Raw genomic sequence first — 6,000 nt, forward strand, 5'->3', positions numbered from 1 at the left:
CTGTTGGAAAAATGTGTGTGGCCCCTCTCTTGGCCGCTGGTTGAAGGAATTAACAGCAAGTTTAGCTCTTGAAAAATTGACCTATATAGTGAGAAAGAAGCCTGCAGAGTTTGCTAATATTTGGGAGACATTTTATTGAGGAAGCTTTGGAAGAGTGAGGCTAAACAAAAGATGCTAACATAAACAAGTTTGTCAGTGTGAGAAAATGTCAAGTTGTCTATATATTTATGTTTTATTTTAATTATTTTGTATGTCATATTGAAGACTGTAAATTATAACTGTAACCAATTTAATCGTCTATGTCCTCTCAACTTAGGCACCTGTTTTATCTGCAAGTATGTGTGTGTTTATATGTATTGTTTTATTTGATTTATGTATTTATTTTTTTGTACACTGCCATATGTTCGGTTAGGGATGGGTTTGTTATTTGGTTTTATATCCTGAAAACATTTTATACATAATTTGTCAATGCAAAAACCAATAAACATATTTACAAAAAAAGAAAACTACATATTTAAAACACTTTTTAAGGATGCGAATGTTGAGTTGGGAGGATACTTGAATGCTGATATGTCATTTTGGTAATCTTAAGAAATAAATAATAAAATGGTGTATTCAATGTGAATAAAGTGATTGTAAAATTCTGATATGATAGTAATTGGTGTCTTTTTTGGATAGCTTAGGTCTTCTCTTATGCACATCCTTTATAAGTGTTTTGAGCATTATTAGTAAACACAGATCGAGAACAAGAGGAAAAAGTCATATCAGAGGGAGTGAAACACTCAATTCTACACAATCAGCCCACACACTGTGAGTCTCAAAAGAGCAATACTGCCATAGGTGGGAGATAAAACGCACCCTGAACACTGTGCAGAGTGCTAAGCCAGAAAATGACAGATCCATCTCAGCTACTTAAAAACACATCTCATTAATAAAAAGCAAAAATGACTGATTACTCACATTGCACTTGGTTCATTTTAACCCCCCCACGCATTCACAGTTGCATGCACACAGGTGCACCCACACAAACACCATAAGTGTACTTAGAGTGATGACCACAAAGTAAAACAGATTGTTTGCATCATACTATCGAGTTCAGAACATGCTGGGCTTATATGCTGCAGCAGTTCTCTCAGATTCTGACAATCTGTCTCCCACACAGCTTCACAGTTAAAGGGTGAAGACACTGAGAAAAATACAGTATGCTGCTATAGTATTGTGAGAAAGTGCAAAGTTAAATACTTTGATTTCTTGCAAGTCTTGTGAAAGGTTTGGGCATGATCTAAGTAAATAAGTCAGAAGAGCACATGTATGTATGCATGAGGATGAATGGTCTCGATGCACAAGAACATTCTTTTGTTCATTTCTTCTTGTGCCAAAACCATTGTTATCAAACCATGTCCCGAGAGTAAACAGTCCGTAGCAGATATGAAGTGGTGGAGGAGCGAGTTTGAGACAAAAGGAGCCGTGGGTGATGATAGATGGGGGTGAAGAAGCGTATGAATCTGGCCAGGATCACTGGCATCCATCCCCACCTGTCAGAGAGTGACTAATTCACAAGTGGGAGCTGGGCACTGGCAAGTCGAGTGCCTCAGGTCAAAAGAGCCGCTTGGGTTACAGCGAGGTCCTCTGTACTGGCCGGGAGATAATGGCTGGGAGCTTACATGACAGACCATGCACACCACCTTGTTATAGAGGCTGTCCCGGCAATGGAACCACACTTCTGATCAATCACACCAGGAGTCCGCACTGCTGGTAATACAGCATGGCCATTGTGTGTCAAATCCATGGTGAACTATCCCCCGAAAGTAGTTCAAGAAACTCAGACTCCATCTGTAAAGGAGGCCATTATATTCCTGACAGAGACCTTGTGAAAGATGGCATGCAAGGAATTTGTTGTTCATATACTGCAGAGTCTTTCAGGTAGATTACACCAGCATCTTTCAGTCTAACTGAGCAATAATGTTGTTGCACCTAATGAAGGCCAAGTCATGCAGAAAACTATGACAACAAAGGAAGATTTTTCTCCTCCTCTAATTTCTCTATTGGCATACCCTTATACTATTTTATAAAATAGAACCTATATAATATATCTATCAAAATTCTGAAACCAACTGATACGACTACTAATCAACACTAGCGAATGTGCTGTAGTTCTGAGAGTGTTACTCCCTACCTTATCACTACAGTCAAAGCTACAACTGTAACTACTTGAGACCCTGTTCCTCATACTAACTCTATTTGCATGAACCGAAGCTCCTAATGCTACCAAAGATATTAATCGGCCCAGTGAGATCTCCTTCGGCAGGTTCTTCCAAAGCCACAAGGACCTCATGGAAAAGATCTGATTACTTTTTGTTTGCAGTGTGTTGAAATACAAATGCAATGGCCTAATAACTCTCAACTGAAGTGCCTCCCAATGGTTTTCTACCTTTATTAACCTGCTACTATAATGACACAAAAAATAGGGATCAATGCTACCAGAATAAAACAGGGTAATGACCCCTTTGTGTCATGCCCTGAGACCGCCATAGCTATAAACTTACTGGATTAAAGGTTAGGTCGCTCATTGAACTGCACTACATTTACATCCTCCTCTTCACCTCTTCAAACCTCCATTTCTTGCCATAATAGAAATATTAAATGTCTCTGACCTCTGCTCTTATTATGATTGCTTGTTAGAAATCATGGTTATCCAGGCAGTAAAATGTGGATTTCTGTTGAAACGCTGAGAATATAAATGTAACATAATAACTACAGATATCTCAAGCTTAGCTTACATGTATTGATTTTTGGAAAATCACTGCGAGTAAAACCCCATTTATAATAGAGGGGGTTTGTGCTTTATTGTTTAGCTCATGCAATGATCCTGTCACAAAATGATCCCACAGATGAATTCAGACATCCCACATGAGGCTGCCTATCCTAAAAAAGATGCTATAAAAGCCTCATAGAGAAAGTTAACTTAAGGAGAAAGCAGCCTGTGATTGTTAATATTCAGATTTTAAAGTACACAGAATTGCATGTATGTGGAGGAGACACTGTTCTACTTGTCTACTGTTCATCTCACGACTAAAACGTAACTGTCAAAGACAGAAAAACAAAAGAGGTATGTCAATGACACCCCCATCCAATGCCCACATGTCATATTTAACCATCATTATCCATTTAAAATACAGCAATCTGCCAGTTTTCTCATTTTGTACACAGAGAGAGCAAAGTGCATTTTGACTTATTTTCTATACATCAAGAATTTGATCAGATTTACCTTGTTACAGATAGCAACTGAAACTAAAGTTGTTCATTCATTGGGTTATAAGATTTTCAGTCTTGTCTTTAGTTTCAATACCTTAATTTAAACGACAGTGAGGATGATCAGGTAATCCACTTCACTGTCCAAAATGATGCCTTTGCATGCCATCCTCTCACAGACAGGGTCTCTCCACGTGTCGTGACATGATTACAGCCGTTCCAAGGCGTCCCATTTATTTGTCTCTAGAAATTGTTTTCAAACCTCTCTTAGATTCTGCAAACAACAACGTCTTGTGATATTAATGAAAGCATTCGAGTATCATTTGAAAAGAGGGTCAAGTTTTTCTTTAAGGTGTAAATTACTTCCCCTTAAAATAAGCTTCAAACATTACCTTCAAGAACGTGTTCCAGCTGTAACCATTTCAAGTCCTGTAATAGTCTCCCTATGATAACAGCTTGTGCTCATTTTTTAAATGTTGTTGAGTGAAGAATTAAGACTGTCCCTGAATAACTGCAAAACTTAAGATGATACAAATAATATACTGGCAGCAGACATGGATGATGTTTCATTTTACTGTCTTCTGAAATATCTGCCATACTGAACAGTGAATGAAACTTTTATATTGGGACTAGGACAGTAAAAACACACACATAAAAAGGTAATGCCAGTGTTACACACCATTAAACATGTTTAACACGATTCAACTCGCTGTCAGTTGTTTGGTTTTACAGCAAATGCAAAAGCTTTCATCAGTGGGCTCTAGGATCAATCACCATATTCTTGCATTCAGCAAAGAACAGTGACTGAAGAAGTATTTTTACTGACAACCTCTGAAAGGAATTTGGAGGAACTCCAAATGGAGGAAAACAAAACTTAACCCAAAATATGAGCACTTTTGGTGGAGAGGTTATCCCTCCTGAGGACATATAGTGCTACCAACACATTTCCTCCCTGAAATAGATGGGGGGAAAGGTGTGATAATGTCAAACTCTCATCAGAAGGGTGGCTATGCCCAAGAAATTGTGTCAGTCGTGAGGTTGCCAAACTGACAAGGAGAGTGCAGGACTATTTTAGCCTCAAGCGGAAAATACAACGTCCTTTAAACCAGTTTAATAAGCCTTCTGAATCCGTGTGTTTCCCGCGGGTGGAAAACTGGGGGCTCGTCCTGACAGAGGGGGTAGGTCCTGCTTCTTGTCCACTGCCTGGGGAGGTGTATGTAATGCAGCCAGAGCAGCTGAGAAAACATTTCAGCGGTGACAGGCAGTACCAACCTGCCCTCTCACAACAGCTGGAATAATAAATGCTCTGATTTAAGATGGTTTAAATCTACCTCTGAGTAACACAAATAATCTTAGACTATAGGGAATATGTCGGTGGAGTGAAGCCCATGTTATGTATCAGCTCTCTAAATCATGCAACACCAGAGGCAGTTTTATGTAGAAGACATTAAAATAGAAAAAGCACACTATAACCTAAAGAGGAAATGTATAAAAATCTGCTTTCGGCCACATCGTTGATGATGAATCATCGGTGCTGCTGACATCTCGCCTTTTATTTCTGAAATTTAAGCTTTTACGGGTGGCACCGTTTCTGTTTTCTTTTCAGCTAGGCTTTCTGTTTATCTCATGCTAACTATTCTGCCCTTTATTCACCCGTATATTTATTTAAAACAACAGGAGCCAGCAGCTGTCAGGAAAGCAAGGACATTGCGTGCTTGTGTGGAAGGATGACATTGGAAAGTAAGACTCTCATAATGGAGGCAGTTAAGTCATTTTAATGTACAGCAGATTTACACTATAATATGCGGTGACTGGCATCAATATCTTTTTTCACACCCACAGGAAAGGTCCAAATTCATCACTTCATCAGATCAGCAGCCCACATTTTTATCAAGCAAACATCAGAAGGAAAAACAGCCACAGCAATGTGTGATGTGAGTGGTGGTTAAATTATGGAGAGCATGTGACCCTTAAAACGTTTTAAGGATAATCTATTCCAATACGATCTGCATTTTATCAGAGACTCTGCATTGAGGGTAAGTTACCAAATAACACTATAGTGTAAATAATACGCCTATAAACTGTTTCCTGGTGTAGCATCATGATCGTCCCATGTATCGTCCAATAGCGATATTACCTAAAATACAGCAAGCCGTCCAAACTGATCAGTTATCAGAGGACAAGTTCTGAATCCACAAATTAAAAGACCACATTAGCCAGCTGGAAAATGGACATGGAAAGCAGACTGATGGCCCAGAGGGAGAGCGAATGGAAAAGTGTCATTGGGTCCCTTGATACAGAAAATTACTCACACATCAAGTTCATCTTCACCAAGATGCTCATATCAAGTGCTGCAAACCTTTTAACTCTCCTCTGATCAACAGAAACGACAAATACTACACTATGTACTTGTCTGTGAAAATCAAGGAATTAAGTGCTCTTTTTGGTAAGTGCATTACAGAACACTTCAGAGATTTAAAAAGCAAATTAAATGTGGAAAAAGGGAGCAGTAGTTTTTAATTATTTTCCATGCAAAGTAGATGATTGGGATTATATTCAGTGCTTCGCGTTCTTGCAGGTCATGCAGAGTCCATGGTTATTAAACTGACCAAACAGACATACACAGAGCAAAGAAGGAGAAATAAATATATGAGACTAGAGGCTAAATGTAATTAAGGGACGGAAAATGGATTTTTCAACCTTTGTCTTGATGATCTACCGTTTGCACATATTTAAGGATTTCCATTT

This window comes from Semicossyphus pulcher, unplaced genomic scaffold, assembly GCF_022749685.1.
Source record: "Semicossyphus pulcher isolate SPU_LCO1_2020_fin unplaced genomic scaffold, fSemPul1.0.p SCAF_19, whole genome shotgun sequence".
In the NCBI taxonomy this organism is placed as follows: Eukaryota; Metazoa; Chordata; class Actinopteri; order Labriformes; family Labridae; genus Semicossyphus; species Semicossyphus pulcher.